General features: G+C 42.1%; 1 pseudogene across 1 annotated transcript in view; it reads right to left on the bottom strand.

Annotated features, from left to right (window-relative positions):
• LOC149174920 (sorting nexin 2B-like) overlaps nucleotides 1–17,860 on the bottom strand; it is a 165,115-nt pseudogene that overhangs the window by 73,389 nt on the left and 73,866 nt on the right. The window contains exon 4 of the transcript XR_016257954.1: nucleotides 1,053–1,139. The product of XR_016257954.1 is annotated as a sorting nexin 2B-like (transcript). The remainder of the gene's footprint in view (nucleotides 1–1,052; nucleotides 1,140–17,860) is intronic.

Below are 17,860 nucleotides of genomic sequence, written 5' to 3'. Positions count from 1 at the left end.
AGTGCCCCCTCATTGCCTTTAAATAAGTCTGGCCCCATACTCCCTTCTTGGTGGCCCCCATTTTCCCTCCAAAATTGCACTCCTTCTCTAGTGGTGTGTATTGCTCCCTTGTGGCCCCCACTTGGGTGTGGGACCCACTTCACCTACAACTCCTAAATCCCAAAGAAAATGCCAAATTTGCTTTCCAAAACGCTGAAATTGATCTTCCTAGCAATCTTATGGAATAGGGGATATTACAAGAAAGGACAAGTAGATGTATTAAAGCCAATCTATAAAATATAATAACAAATAAGCAATTCTAACCAACAAACATGCCCAAGAAAGCATAAGAAGCCCCAAAAACATAGCAAAGCAATCGTTCTCTAGTCTATACAGGGAAGCCAAAATCTCACCCTTCTACAAGAAAAAGTCCTCTCCAACTTCTCAAGGGAGTAAGTTACCTGTTACCCTTCAGGGTGTTAAAAATAGTAGAAGCAGCCCCAACTAACAAGAACTTTGTCATTCTGTTTGGTAACATGATGCATGATGTAGACATGGAACCCTTTATTACTAATTAGTTACCTTATTGGAAAACCTGCCCGACCGATACACAAGCCTTGCCTAGACAAATGGTTTTGGTACACTATATATTACTTCTTATTAGAAAGAAGCCAGATTAAAAGGACTAATCTATGAAGTATTTTAAGCAGAAGCTTGTGCCCTTTCTAAGACAATGAAATTAAAAGGCTAAGTGAGATTGTTAGTTGTTATCTGCCAAACATGAATCATGCGTGCTCCATATATTCATGCTGATAGAAAGAACAGTGGCTATGACAAGAGCTTTTAATAACTGTAGACATTTCAACATGCCATAAGAGCCAAAGAGAATATTGAAGGAACTTCCTTTGAGATGGAAAACTGAAGAGAGAATTGTCTGGTTTATACATTGATAGTGTAAATACAACAATTCAAAAATCCAGTGACATATTTTCACAAAGCACAAACATAGTAATTGGGTCATACAAATGTCAATCATAAAGAGAAAGAATTTGAAGGAAGAAGAAAGTGCCTACCTGATTATGGATGAATCCTTTCAACATGTTGAAGAAGTCAATCTGCCTTTCTGTTTCAAATCTTACAAGTTCCTTCACATTGTTTTCCTGCAAGCATAAAGCAGGCCAACTTAAGCCTAAAAGGAAATGATTATTCTATTTCTTTCTAATCATTGGGAGAAACTTGCAAGTAGTCATTTTCTTGTTTGTGAGTATCTTTTCCATAACAGACTCTCCAAGAATGCCTGTGGGACTACAACCCTTTAGCCAAACACTGAACATGAACATTATTTATGCATTTGATATATCAATGAAAAAAGAGCTTTCTACAAGAAAAGATACAGCGATATTTAAACCCAAAATGTATATTTCTTTTTTACAATTGAATTGTTTTTCAAGGAATAACAGACCATTTAGCACGACAGAAAACCCATTCACAGGTTTCTCTTCAAAAGATATCCATGAGCATTTCCCCCCTGACCTAATTACAAAATAGCATATGCTTACGTTACTTGTCTAAGTTCAGCTTTTGAATAAAGCAACTGCTAATGTTACACAGAACAGTACAGTTTCAACTGTTCCCAGCAGTACAACATATTTCCAATTATGCAATGTCCCATTTCAATAATAACAGAGCTCCACGTAACATTCCTTTTCTAACATGGAAATAATTCACCTTTTCTGGTTCCAATCCTGCAGATGAAGATCCTCCGAAGTTGAGGAATGCTTCTAAGTAAAATATTTTGACAAATTTTAGCTCATAAAAATAAAAATGTGGATCCATATTTGACCAAGATGCAAGCTTTACACTCACTTTAATTATTAATAAATATGTCTTTGTGGATTATGTACATGCATATTCGACCAAGATGCAAGATACTCGCCCACTTCAGTTAACATTAGTTTTATTGGAAGCTATTGCAACAAGAGAAATGAAAGAACTCCATTCTTTTTCTGTAACATTTCTCATCTCATATTTTATCAAAAAGAAAAACTTCACTTGTAAATTTCTAAGCATGTGGGGCTTGTTCCTCTGTGTTGCAAAAATGCATTTTAATTACATTAGTGCACACAAAAATAGTAAATACATTCAAGCATACAAATCAATGAGCCAGGCAGCCAATAATCATTATAAATATTATCCCTGAACATAGGCAAGGAGTGCCAGCAAATCCACCTTATAGCCCCAATCTCGAGAAAATCTTCATCCTTACAGATGATGCCAACTGTAGCTGAAACTGATCTGAAAATTCTGCTCTGAACAATTTAGTCTCACCAGCTGAAAAGGGGAGGCGCTCGCATTGTAAGTACATGTACATCACCTTTCTCATAAAAAAAGAATTCCTATAAACCTTCTGGTGTTCAAATTCCTCTGCCATGCTATCTAATCATTCACCTGATTTCCCAAAGGACTCTTTTCAGCTTTAGAGGGTGGATAAAAAAGATGGCCTACTAACAGGTAATGCCATAATACATGCCCAAAATACTTGTGCAACTTTAAATTCCCAGCACACATTGACAATCTCCACCTTGCAAAAAGTCACGCAACACCTGTATGTTAGATCAGAGTGGTGGATTCTATCTTTAACCGCTAGGTTTTGATTGAGCTCTAACCATCCAAGCACCCCAGTCTTAAAGGACAAGTGGGTGTTTCAAATATATTGGCACCTCCTTATCCATTCAGCTTCAACATCTTATAAGGCCCATCATTTATTAAGTTGTGTCTAGCTTTGGCTTGAATTTTTCACATATCTCTTTAGTCATGTAAATAATAAAAAGCTTTGTCATAGGACCACTCCTAGTCCTTCCAAATTGGTCCTCAAACATCCTCGCTAATCCTGAATAAACTAGATTCTAGAACAACCTGGTATAGTTATAAAAAAGCTTGTTTGCGGTCAGTAAACAATATGTATGCACAATTGATCATTCTCAAACTCATACATCCTCTCAACTCTTTATCCCACTAGTCTCGCCAAGTGTGAAACCCTCTTTCCTACAAAACAATAATTAAGCCAATCTATCCTCTGTGATAAGGGAATATCCATATGGACCTTGTTGCAAAATCAAATCCGCTTCTTGGACCATCAAAGAACAATTGTAATTCCTTGGAGACTAGCTATTTGTTAGGCCCTGGGAAAACCTTTGAATAAAATGGTTATTCGAGGTATACAGAGAACATCGGGGGGGTGTATCATCACCTTGGTCACACTCCCTCCCACTTTGCGCTATTGCTTGCTATCCTTGGAGGAATATCCCTATGGTTGTATCACTGAGTGACTCAGAAAATCTGCAATAAACACTTTCAAATCAATGAGAAAGGTTGCAGATCAGCACTCTGATTCTTCAAATTAGCAAACACAGTTTCAAATCTGCACTTGAATTTAACAAAATAAGCATGAGAGTATGTTGTCTGACCGGTGCCAAGTCTAGTGGGCCATGGACTTAGATGGAAAGAATAAAAACAGCAAGCCAATCCTGAATCTTTCCAACCAAAAACCCTACAAAGAAATCAACAAAACAAAGAGAGTAATCCACTTTGAACGAATTGTCAATATTAGGGCAACTTTACAAACTGAACAAACTTACCTGTAATTAATCAGGGATGTGCCAATTGTACTATTCCTAAGCGGAAATTAACATTAAATAACAGAACAATGAATTAGGAACAGCAATACAAATTTTAAGCCCAAGCACACAATCAGAACACCAATGAAAGAGAGCAGAACCGCTAAGCCATTTTATTAAAGATGGAAATTTGGGTACATAAATGAGTCAGAACAATAAAACCTGGGCTTGCTATGCAAGCTATGCAAAACCCACATGGAATCTCGCTGACCCAGATGTGGAAATGACCCCAAACATGAAATGCGTACTACCTAGAAATATTGCCGCTGGCTGCCAACTGGAACTGAATATTCTACCCTATATACTACTCAGAAAATTCTGAAACTTCAGCTATGGCCTCTCCTCCAAATACCCACAAAAAACCCAGAAAGGGTTTGGGCTAAACCCAAGTGATAGAATTGACCCCAAATAGTATGAGTTGCCCAACTGGCCAGCCGAAGAGAGAAACCAGCTGAAATGAAGGGCTGGAACACCCTTCGCTCCTCACTAATGAAATCCTCCCAAAATCCTTTGAGAATGACCCTGGAAGCCACAAATATTCACTCTTCTTCAGCTCCCAACTCCACCCACCAAATGCATGTGCAGGCTTACACAGTCCTTTTCCATGCTCTGCCAAAAGATAAGGAAATCAGCCCACTAAAGTGGCCCAACACCAGCCCAGAAATTTGACACCAAAACCCCGGCAAAATGATGAGAAAACACCCCTGCAATCTTCAGTGCACCCAAGCTATTAGAGTTGGTCCGTACTTTGTTGGTTCGTACTGCCTTTGCACCCAGGAAGTGTGTAGAACTAGATAATCTGCTGCAAATGTGGCTCTATGGAAGCCCGGAATGGACTCCCCCAAAAGCCAAGCTAGGGAGACACTATAAGTTCTTCGAAACCGAGGTGGAATTCCGCTTGAAATTCCTGTGCTCAACAGCACTTCAATCCCTTGCGCTGAACAACTCCAAGAGAGGTCAAATTGTGTAAGTGAGATAGTCAAAAGATCGCCCAAATGCCTTCCTTTTCGCCTTAAGTACTCTAGCCCCACGCGTACCCCTTAGTGGCCCCCACAATCCAGTAAGGATTTGATTTTTCTCTCTCCTAGTGTGCATTGCCTCCTTTTGCCTCTAAAAATTTCGTGGGGCCTACTCCACCCACTTTTCCTAAGTCACCAAAATTGCCAAAATTCACCTCTAATGCCAAAATTGCAAAATTGTGCTACACTTCATGATTTTATAAAATAGGGGATATCACAGCCCTCCCTGCCAAAGTTTGCTAGTACTCAAGCAACTGTAATATTGGGAGTTGCAATACCTGCTCTCCTTCCCATGTAGCATCCTCCTTCAGTAACTCCTTCCATCTGACAAGAAATTCCCTGATGACTCTATTCCTGAGCCTCCTCTCCCAAACCTCCAAAATGGCTTCACGAACCAACACAAGATGTCCCACCTCATCCAAGGACGGTAGCTCTGCTGAAGTTGTTACATGCTGTCCCAATGCCTTCTTCAGGCAAGACACATGGAACACATTATGCACTTTGCTTCCTGCTGGGAGCTCCAACTCATATGCCACCTCCCCTACATGCCTAGTCACCCTATATGGTCCATAGAAACGAGGCTTGAGTTTTTCAGCCCCCTTCTGCTTGAGAGTTGATTGCCTGTATGGTTGTAGGCACAAATAGACCATGTCCCCAACCTCAAATTTCCTCTCAACTTGGTGGTGATCTGCATAAATCTTCTGTTGATTTTGTGCAGTCTGCAAAGTGTCCTTGAGAGCCTTGAGTATCTCTTAGCTCTCTTGGATCCAATCTTTAGCCCCTAGGGACCCTGCTGTCTCCAAACACCATTTCAACAAACAATAAAGCATCATAACCATAAAGAGCTCGAAAAGGGGACATACCAATGGACATATGATAGGTGGTGTTGTAGCAGTACTCCCCAAGATGTAGCCACTTCACCCATGCTCGTTGTTGCCCTGTCACATAATTCCTCAAGTAGCCCTCCAACCATTTGTTCACCACCTATGTTTGCCCGTTTGTCTGAGGGTGGTAGCTAGTGCTGGGAGTGAGTTTTGTGCCCACCAGTCTCAAGAGCTCCTGCCAAAATCCCACCATGAATTTGTTGTCCCAATCACTAATGGTCTTGTGGAGACCATGGGGTCTGAACACCTCCCTGAAGAACAACTCGGCTACCTGTGAAGCTGAATACCGGGGTGGAATAACAAAGAAATGGGCAAACTTCGTCAACCGGTCCACCACCACATAGATGCAATCTCGTCCCTGAACAACTGGGAGCCCTGTGATGAAGTCCATGGAGATACTCTCCCACTTCTGCTCCGGAATAGGTAGAGGCTGAAGTAATCCTGTCGGGTGTGTGTGCTCTACCTTATTCCTCTAGCACGTGCTGCACTCCTGCACATATCGTAGCACATCCTCCTTGAGGCCCCTCCATGTAAAACGCTCTCTGATATCCCTTTAAGTCTTCAAGAATCCTAGGTGCCCTGCTAAAGGTGAATCATGCGTTGCCTTTAGGATCTTCTCCCGAAGCTAAGAACTGGGAACCAGATAAATGGTGAATTTTGTATGTCCTGACCATTTTTTGCATTTTGTGGTACATTCCCTGTTGAGAGTGGCCAAATTATGCTTTTTCTTTTCTTTTTAGTTGCATCAACCTCCAGGCATTGTTCCAGACCCAACCCAAGGTGTGGAAAAGGGGAGGGGGAGGCTAACCCTATGTGGACCCTGTGAACACATGTGGACCCAAATGGGAAAAGAGAAGAATGGGGTTAAAATGAGTAGAAGGGGGTGATGTATATGGTGTCGGGAGGCAGGACCACGCAACCAAAATCGGGATTTCCCATGTAGTGCCAACCCTAAAGCTAATGGCCAGTAAAGGAGATCCCATGGGAGTAGGGTACAAGGCTAACCACAAAATCGAGCAATGGAGACAAGAGTATAGACCTAGCCCACTATTTCCGTCTAATCCCCCCACCAATCCATTCCCAAACGTGCCCATGACAACTAAGGAAGATTACTCAACCATACGAATGAAAATCCATACCTTCGGGATCGCGAAGCCTACTTTCAAACATAAAATCATAACAAGTGGGTGAGGGACCACATGGTTGGCTCAAGTGGTGGAGATAATGGCACATCGAGCTATTTGGTGGCTGCAAGGAGTTGTTGGCTATCAGCTGAGGATCATCTAGGAGAAAAAATTTCTCGTATATACACTACCCACAGTTGGTGGGTAACATCGCCAATTGTCATTGTAGGGTGTATGTGATCCTTGTCTTTCAGGAAAAGTTGGGCTATCCTCCCCTATCAGTTGGATTTGACAGAGTATACACCAGTATGCATCCTACCCACAAGCTAGGCTTGTTGGGATTGCCACCCATCTGGCCAATGGGTGAGGATACTTGAGATGGTTGTGATCCTTATCTCACATGGTAAGTGGTATCTTGCTCAAGTGATGGGAAGCAATGGTTCTACCACTTGATTCTTGAGGATCAAGGTGGGAAGATCAACGGACATTGGGATGGATGTGATTCTTACCTCTCATGGCAAGTGGTATCTTGCCTATTGTCCTTAGAAAGTGGGATGGTTGTGATCCTTGCCTGGTAAGTTGTATCTCGCCTATTTCCATTAGACAATAGGATAGAGTGTGATCCTTACCTCTCATGGTAGGTGGTATCCTGCCGATTGTCAATCGAATATATAGGGTCGTAGATTAATCTCCCCTATTATTTGTGAATATAGGGTGGTAGTTGGAGCTCCCCTGTTATGATTCTTCTTCTTTAGATCGAGACATTATTGTTCAGTTGATGATCAAAGTTGAGATGAGATGGTTATCTTGTTGAGGTGGTTAAAATGTAGGTCATGCAACTTGACCGGGAGACTTGTAGGGTTTGGAAGATCTAACCGATCTCCCCTACCGTCATTTATGAATTATTCTTCTTCTATGAAACGAGATGACATGACATGACATGACAGGAGTTGTGACATGATGTAGCTGGCATGTACATCCGAGATGAGACTTGTGATGCAGATGGAAATTCCTCCCTAGTTGAGAGGGAGTGTTTAAATTGGGGCAGCTATGGGATGAATTTCCCATAGAAACCCTAAGACCCCAAGAGGAGCCCTTCTCGCCCCAAAGGAGGATTCAAATTGATAAAAGAAATATTATTTCTAATATTTGCAAATTTGGCGTGGCACTTCTCTCATTATTTAAATATGGCAAATCATCATGAGCAATCAATTATTAAGGCACATTGAAAATGTATTTGAATATAATTGGGAACAAATTTGAACTTGTGATTTTTCCCTCCAAAAGATTATCATGTCAGCTCCTTTATGGAAAAGCCACATCCCAAAATCATATATAAAAAGACATTTGCTATGGATCATTTTCATAGAACAAGGAAATCAAGATTCTCTTAAGCTCGTTATATCTATGGTTCGTATGCCTCCTTTGAGGCTCGCTTTCTCTTACAGTGCCCACATTTCACTGAGGCTCGCATACTTTGTCTTTGGCTTGCACAAGTTCACATGATGGCTCACATTTATTGGAGGCTCATGGGTCACATTCATTAAAGGCTTGTTATATAACTTTGTGTATGTCTCGCACATACTCTGTGGATCGCATACATTCTCTGGCATCGCTACATGAACAGGATCATCGCATACAACCTATGGAATCGCTACATGTACAAGATCATTGCATACATCCTTTGGCATCAATAAATGAACAGGATCATCACATACATCCTCTGGCATCGCTACATGAACAGGGTCATCGTATACATCCTTTGGCATCGCTACATGAACAAGAACATCGCATACATTCTAAGTGACATCGCATATTCTAAGTGACATCACATACTCCCTGGCAGCGCTACATCAACAGTGGCATCGCTCTCCCATGACAATAGCAACGATGTTCCCCGTAGCTCACTCGCACCTGTGACATTGCATTAGGTACATTTGTGGCCTAAATTATATATGTATCGTTGTATATACTCTGTGATCATACAATTACACCAATGGCATCGTAAATATTACATTCTAAGCGACATCGCATACTCTCTGGCAGCACTACATCAACAGTGGCATCGCTCTCCCATGACAGTAGCAACGATGTTCCCTGTAGCTCACTCACACCTGTGACATTGCATTAGGTATATTTGTGGCCTAAATTATATATGTATCGTCGCATATACTCTGTGATCATACAATTACACCAATGGCATCGTAAAATATAATGACAATAGCTCGTTGGACTTTACCTCTGTGACATTGCACTCATGTGTCTGTATTATGGTATGGTTTTGCATCCTCTGTGTATGGTCTTGCATATTATAGTAATCTATGGTTAGGTCTCGCATTCACTGTATGGTCCCACATAATACAATGATCTATAGTTAGCAATGCAGTATGTGATATAACAAATGGAGAAAAACAACCTAACCAATTTCTTCAGTGACAGTTAGAATGTAACCTTGTTTACTTAATGTTAGTACCCAAATTCATCACGATAGTGCCTGGCAGAGATTATGATACCTAATCTTGATAGAAATGACCTTGATGGATAGATATATATTATAATAGTGACTTTATGTATCTAGATGTCAGTGATAACAAAATGTTCACAACGCTCTTGATGATAGTGGTAACAATAATTAATCTGATGACTAAGATGTGACAGTGAATTATGACAATGCCCTATGACAATTATAATAATGCATTTGGTATGTATCTGTGATCCTGATGGCAATAACATGCCATTCCAACGTGACTATGATCTATATGAAATGGATCATGATGTACAACTATGACAGTGATAGTAACCTTGATAACATAGATACCATGATGGATGGCAGATGTGATAGTATCTCTATGTCAAATGTGATATTGGATATATGATAGCAGCTCTCTTGGACTTGTTTCATTCGGTTCACAAACGAAGTTGTTAACCGACTTGGATTAGCCTTAGGAGGCCTATTGTGATCGATGTATCTCTTAGTACTTTGTATCTCAGTTGAACATTTGATGAATATCTAATAGAAGAAGAATCTTGTTGAGCTTTCCCCCTTGTGGGGGTTTGCCCTGGTCTCTGACCTAACTCCTGGTCTCTCTATTTGTGCATGCTCTTCTTTTGTTGTTCATTTATGTTTTGCTACAATATTGACGTTATTTGTTCTTTCTACATAATTGCTAATCATGATATGATGTAATGGGGTGAATGCATATGTAAATGATGAAAAAGTTTAAAATGCAATTATTTACAGTAAAGAGCAATATAGCCCTAAGAAAAATTAACATTATGTTGTTATGAATTGTGAGATCATCATGTGTTAAAATTGGCAACTAGGGCCAAACTCGATGTGGGTCATCTTATTTATGGCAGTTGATATTTTTCTTGGATCCCTCTCATCGAGAGGTGTAGGATTGATCTAAAGATCATCCGATTCCGATAAGTATTCATGGAGTTATGAATTTATTTGCGTTATAAGACAATTTGTCAAGGTCGGCCAGGAACCAAATAAACCCCACATGTGCTCAACATTTTAGTATAAATAGAGGTGGCCTTCAAGTCATTTTAACACACTTGGGATCTCTTCCTCTCTCTACTTGTCTTTGGGTTTTAGTAGAAGGAGATATCCTAAGGAATAACATTGCCCTGATCCAGTGGGCAGAAAGCCGGAACTGCCGAAAACTCCGGAACTGCTGGAAAAGCTAAAACTGCCAGAAAAGCCAAAACTGTCGGAAAAGCCAGAAAAGTCGGAACTGTCGGAAAAGCAGGAAAATCCGGAACTGCTGGAAAAGCCAAAAATGTCGAAAAAGCAGGAAAAGTCGGAACTGCCGGAAAAGCCAAAAATGTCGGAAAAGCCGAAAATGCCGGAACTGCGGGAAAAGCCGAAACTGCAGGAAAAGCCGGAAATGTCGGAAAAGCCGGAACTACCAGAAAAGCCGAAAAGTCGTAACTGTCAAAAAAGCTGGAACTGCCGGAAACGTCGGAACTGTCGGATCGTCGGAACTGCCGGAAATGACGGAACTGTCAGAAACGCTGGAAAGGCCAGAAATGTTGGAACTGTCAGAACCGCAGAAAAGACGGAAATGCCGGAAAATATGGAACTGCCGGAAATGACGGAACTGCCAAAACTGCCGAAAAAGCCAGAAATACCGAAACTACCGGATAAACCGGAACTGCTGGAAAAGCCGGAACTGCCGAAACTGCTAGGAACAACCGGAACTGTCGGAACTGCCAGGAACAGCCGGAACTGCCAGAACTACCAGGAACTGTCGAAACAACTGGAGCATCTATCTCCGAAGGAGAGCAACATGCAAGGGATAGCTAACTAACATTGGGACAGTTGTATGGTACTTAGCAGCAAATACACCAAGCATGCAATGTTACAGCTAGCATGCAAGGGACAACTAGCATGCAACAACAAGCATGCTAAGGACAACAAGCATGCTAGGGACAACAAGCAAGCAAGGTGCAGCCAACACATAGGTCAGGATGGCAACATGGTGCAGCAATGGCACATAATGCAATACAGTGATGGGTACAGTCATGATTAATGAAGCGTGATGAGATGCAACATAGTGATGATGGGTGCAGCACGGTGAGGTGCAGCATGATGACGAAATGCAGCACAATGATAGGTGAAGGAGTCACCTTGGAGAATTAGTTGAAGCAACATGTCTTCAACAAATCTCATGTATCATCTTCTTAGAGATGATCTATGCTCTTATCTAGATAATTCAAAGTGTTGACTTCTGTTGTAAACGTACTATCTCTCTCTTTGTCTTTGCTGAACTATTGAAGAACATATAAGAAGAATTGATCAAGGGTTTCCCCACATTGGGGTTTGTCCTTGGCTAGTGCCACATCTTGTGTCCTCTTGTCTTGGCTTGTCTTCTGCAATTTATGTTTATGTTCTATCTACAGTTTACTTTAATGCTGATGTGATTGCTAATATGGAAAAGATATTGAGCTAACTGTGAAAATTGAAATAAATTGCTCTAAGCATAGAACATACCTAAAATTAACATGGTATCAGAGTTGAGGTGAAGACAATGCCCAACCGAGAGTGAAAGAGCAATCACCGAAGACAGTTGGGAAAGGACAAAAGGATCAGTGGATTCCTCATCCCTCTTCAAATTCACCAAGGGTGAAGTCGAAGCAGAGAATATTATCAGAATGGCGCAGCGGAATATGGCCTACCGAAAGATCACTTCATTGAAGACCGGATCTCAAGGTGGAAGGAAAGGTAGATAACTAGTTCAGCTATTATGCGAAGGAGTGTCCGGATGGCAAGGACACATCACTTGATGATGATAACAATCATTCCAGGGACATCTTCAATGATCAAAGGAATGACAGGTAATGCAGGTCATCAAGGAAATGGCCGACTCTTTATAGAAAGCAAGGAAACCCAGGTATGAAAAATCAAATGTTGTTCTTGATAAGATAAAGAAATGTTATCTTGTATTGGCCCTCTCCTTCAAATTCTTCGTGAATCTGGCTTATAGATTGTAGTGCTTCAAGGCACTTCATTGGATAGATGGGTGCACTCCCTAATTTGGTAGAGATGGAAACAATCGTGGGATTATACTTGGAGCCGATGCCACCTATCTTGGAAAGGGCGTAGGAAATGTTAACTCTCAATTGAATAAGGGTAACTCGATTCATTTACAGAATCTCTTTTATGTACTTGATCGCAAGAAGAACCTGGTGTCCATCTCAGAAATGGAAGTCAAAGGTTTCAGGGTGGCATTCATCGATGGAAAGGTACGTGTTAAAAAAATATAATTTTCAAAGATGCTTTTTCTCATGGGTTCAGCGTTGGCAATTTGTATCAAGTTGCAGGATGTGTCCATCTTGGAAATGGAAGTCAAAGGTTTCAAAGGTTTCAGGGTGGCATTCATCGATGGAAAGGTACGTGTTAAAAAATATAATTTTCAAAGATGCTTTTTCTCATGGGTTCAGGGACGGCAATTTGTATCAAGTTGCAAGATGGTCCATTGGGGATCATGTCAATTGACATATCGCATCTATAACACCGAAGGTCTACCTATGGGGCCCTACTTGATGTGAGTCAAATGGTGATAGGGATGTCTGAATTCAAGTAAAGCATGAAGGTACGTGTCTGAGATGTACCGAAGGAAAATCTTATAAGGGGACCATTCCCCTCATGCAGCAGGTCCACAGGTTTGGAACAACCCGAGGAGTTTGAGATTCATGATCGGGAATCTCATGTATACAGGTGGAAGAAAGCCCTCTCTCACTACTTCAATCTCTAGCTCTCTCCGGCAACTGACTGCTGCTACTCTGGAAATCGATCTACCAAGAAATCGAACTGCTCAAGTGTCCTCTCCATCACCACATCGACCTCCTATTATAATCCTCTGTTGGAGCACCAACGGCCAAGATTAAAACATAGTCGATGGCTAGGATCATCTCTGGATCGATCTATGTGAGTTTCTAAATGATTCTCGCCTTGAATTAATTAATACTGATTAATTAACCATATTCCCTAAGTTTAGACTTAGGAAATATTTAAAAATTGGTTAATAATCTAATTAAGTCATTTCTAGTTAATATTCTAATTCAGTCATTTCTAGGCGAATTTTCTAGAAACGATTTCTGAGTTTTGGAGATCTCATGTAATCTAGTCTCTCCACCAAATTTCTTGGTTAGAACACATCTGATGCTACAGAAACTAACACTCCCTCTTAGCAAGGAATGTATTCTAGTGCTGCACTCCCTGTCACAACGCCCTGTCTCTACATCATCTCTTGTCACGTTGTTGATGTCTGGCCATACTGCCTACCAACCACTGCGCAACACTGATATATGTTGCATTTGTGTTGTTACTGACGGTGCCATATTGCTGCGAACACTGCATCTGCACTACAACTCCCTCTCATCTGTGGTTGCTGCAACTGCAACATCTACAACTGAAAAGCATCCAAAATACTAAATCAATTGTGATCAGTATCATGCATATGTCTACTGAGTCTCTCACTGTTACTAGCATATGCACTGCCACTGAAGAATTTGCATCGCTGCTGACTCTACACTGTGCCAACTGCACTGCTGCCAACTTTGCACTGCGCTCCCCAGCGTCTGACTGCTACTAATCTACAACTGTCACTCTGGTACTGATTGCATCAAATGTCACTGATCCATCCTGCTACTGAATATTGTGGGCCCCCATAGCCAAGTAATGATCCATGAGGTGGACTCCTCAAGGACCCTGCCCAATCTCTATAGCTCTCTGGGGCTACAGCACCAAATCTCCCCACCTCACTCCTGGAGGTATATCAGCGAACATAGCGAAGTCTTCCTCTAGCCTGGAGGAAAGCCTATCAATCTCTGTTGAAGCTGCCTGCTAGTCCTTCTTCTTCTCCTTGTCCTTCTTCTTGGGATGGCACTAGGTATTGTAGTGACCGAGCTCACCACACCTGAAGCACTTGACCTTTGACAAGTCCTTCTTCTTTCTCTGCTCCCCCTGTCTCTGACTGGGACCCTTTAATGTGAGGGCCACATTCTCCTCCTTAACTTGCTTCGATCCGTTGTTGTTGCCACTAATGGAGCTCTTCAATAGAGCTTGTCTCAACTCCTCCTGCTGCAAATCAGCCCATATTCTATCCCAATCTAGTAGCCTATCTCTGCCCAATATGCTTTGGACAAAGCCCTGTCACTCCTCTAAGACAGTGTTGAGTGCCAATCGTACTAGCTCCGTGGGTTGAGGTGCTGCCACAATGACTAATAGCTGGTCTCATGCCTTCCCCTTTCTGCATCCGGATGAGCCTCAGCTTCCCCTTTAGGTACATCCTCTGCTGCTCGGAAGAACCCTTGTACAATGTGGAGAGAACATCCTACATCTACTTGGCAGTATCTTTGCCAGTTATATGTGAAACAACATGATCCCGGACTCCATCTAGGATCAATTGTTTCGCCCACGCCATCTCCTTCTTGTACTCTTTCTGTTGATCTGCATCCTAAGGAACTACCACTACTAAATCTTTGCCAGTTATATGTGAAACAACATGATCCCGGACTCCATCTAGGATCAATTGTTTCGCCCACGCCATCTCCTTCTTGTACTCTTTCTGTTGATCTGCATCCTAAGGAACTACCACTACTAAATCAATATAGGTTTTCAGGCCATATTCATCTAAAAGGAAGGACATCCTTGCCTTCCAGATGACGTAGTTGGAAACTCCATCCAACTTGTCCTAGTCACGAAGCCCATCAGTGGCCATCTCAAAGAACTGTCGAAAATTTTCTCTTTCCTTCTGCTCGGCAGCTACTCTATTATTTGCACTCCCTTCTGGAGTGAGAATATTTGCTCACAATACTGCCAATCTACAAGGAAAATTGAACTTCTTGAGACTAGAAGTTCCCTGAGGAAAATTTTCCCTCTGTGTGTGCTCTTCTCTCTTCCACCCCGATGCTAGCTATGCTCTAGTGAATTGCTAAAAAAACCCCTGCATCTAGCTAGAGATATGGCCAACGAAAAAATTTGAGTTGCTACCTCTGCCTCTAGAATCAATTAACATGGAAGGATCGAATTTATCTACCTCTCTCAAAAAAATCGGTCTCCTCAAGCAACTCGGCCTCCTCGCAAAACACTGCGCTGCCCCAGGGAATTTTGGCATGTTGCCACACTAAGCAGCGAAATTCCTTCTCTTCACCTCTGAACTCTCCGACTAACCAACTGAGCTCTGATACCATGTGCGAATTCCGAAAACTGAAACCCTATTGCAGCAACTAATATTATTTCACCTAATTGTTAATTAATTAACAATTTATTTGCTACGGCAAATATCAAAATAAATACATTGCAACCTTCATAAATAAAATTATGCTGAAAAATAAAACACTGGACGCTGAGAAATGCTAGCACACACACATAAAATTAACACAATTATTTTTGGACAAAAGTCCCGGGAAAAACCTAATGCGAGAAAACCGATCCAGCAACTGAGGGTTTTTATTATTATGTAGCAGTGACAAATTCTGAGTACAACTGGAAGACGAAATTTGGCAATCCTACATAGAATAAATACTAGGAAAAATCTAGTGAGGAATTTCCTCACCCCACAGGCAAACTCTCGACACAACTTGCCTTCAGAAACTCGGCCCTATGACCCTCTACGTCAGCGTCTGTGTTGCTCTACGCAACTTGCTTGACGTCAAGCTTTAGGTTGGTCTCTGATGAAGTCGTTTTGCCTTCTGCTGACTGGAAAGATGCTTCTTCGACACTCTGGGACTCCTTCCCAACCTATTGAATTGAAGACATCTCTCCCTCTCAGCAAATCAATCTTGCCTCTTGAAGTTGTTGTGTTGCCCCTGCGTCAGCTTCTCTGTGCCTCTTTTGCTTCTCTGCAAATGCACTCACTGGATCTGGAATACTTCCTCCAACCTCAACGTCTCTGCCCTCTCTCACTGCTTCGATCTCTAGCTCTCTCTGGCAATTGACTATTGCTACTCTGGAAATCAATCTGCCAATAAATCGAATTGTTAAAGTGTCCTCTCCACCACATCGACCTCCTCTTATAATCCTCTGTTGGAGCACTAACGGCCAAGATTAAAACATAATCGATGGCTAGGATCATCTCTGGATCGATCCATGTGAGTTTCTAGATGATTCTCGACTTGACTTAATTAATACTGATTAATTAACCATATTCCCTAAGTTTAGACTAGGGAAATATTTAAAAATGGTTAATAATCTAATTAAGTCATTTCTAGGCAAAATTTCCAGAAACGATTTCTAGGTTTTGGAGATCTCATGTATTCTAGCCTCTCCACCAAACTTCATGGCTAGAACACATCTGATGCTACAAAAACTAACACTATTCTCGGGATGGTGTACTTATTCTTCAGCAATCTCTTGTTGAGGGGGCTCAGTAATTAATGCACATGCAGAGAGTCCCATCATTCTTCTTCCCCAACACCACAAAAGAAGCAAAAGGACTAGAACTTGGCCTAATGTGGTCCAAGGCTAGCAACTCCTGAATAGCTCTCTCTATCTCATCCCCATATGCCTTGGGATGTCTGTAGGGGGTGGTGATGACCGCCTGAACCCCTCATCTAGCTCAATAGTATGCTCAAATCCTCTGTCTGGGGGATAGCTTGGAGGAATTTCTCCAAAATGCATGGATGATGTTGTCGTGTCTGAGCCCTTGTCCCTGTCTTTGAAATCCTGCACTCCACTGCTCGTGCTATATCTCCCTTTTGTAGATCTGCCTCCATCTTGTTGGTTCTCATGAACTAAGGTGGGTAGGAATGCATGCCCCTCAACACCACTTTCTTCCCATTTGGCTTTATGAACTCCATCTCCATCACCCTGTAGTCTGTAGTGTAGCGGCCTATAGAGCAGAGCCACTAAAACACCCAACACCACATTGGTGTCTGGGACGTTCACCATGAAGAATCCATCAGTGACCGTGTCGTTCCCCATCGTCAACTTCATCTTGGGGATCATCCTGGTGCACTCCATAGTCTGGTTTCCAAATATCATAACTGAAAAGCCCAGAAAAGGTTGCGTATCCAACCCCCTCTAGTCCACTAGTTGTGCATCTATATAGTTGTGGGTGGCCCCACCATCGACCAAAACAATCACTCTCTAACCCTGAATAGTGCCCCTAATCCGCAATGTATGATATCTCGAGACCCCAATAAACGAAGCAATGATGCCCCCTTTGGCACCCTGATAATGCAGCTCCTCCCCTACATCATGATGCTCATCCTCTCCTCCTATCTGCTCCTGCTCACCCTCCTCAAGCTCGTTGTTAGAAAACACCTCAATATAGTCGGTCTTGCCCTTAGAACACTTGTGCCCAGGGGCTTAAGGCTCCTGACACGTGAAACACAGTATCCTCCTCCAGAGGTCCCCCGTGGCCTCATCATCAATCTGCCCACACCCCTTCCACTCCTTCTGAGGAGGTCTAGTGTCCTTGCCCTTCTGAGGAAAGGTTGGCATGGGAGGTAATATGGTCTTAGGGACTATGTCCAACATGTCCCTAGTCCTAGTGATCGCATCCTGCAAAGTAATGGACTTGTAGGCCCTCACCCACCCATGCAATGGGTCTGTCAGCCCCCCAACGAATAACATGATCAATCTCACCTCCGAGATATCAGATATCATCACAGCTAGCCTCTGGCCTCTGTGCTATCTGTCTGCCTCAACTATGCCAACTCCC

The sequence above is a fragment of the Pinus tabuliformis genome, chromosome 4_1, assembly GCF_031772625.1.
Source record: "Pinus tabuliformis cultivar Carrire ecotype Pingquan chromosome 4_1, CPIR1, whole genome shotgun sequence".
In the NCBI taxonomy this organism is placed as follows: Eukaryota; Viridiplantae; Streptophyta; class Pinopsida; order Pinales; family Pinaceae; genus Pinus; species Pinus tabuliformis.
This window is presented reverse-complemented; position numbering and strand designations above follow the sequence as displayed.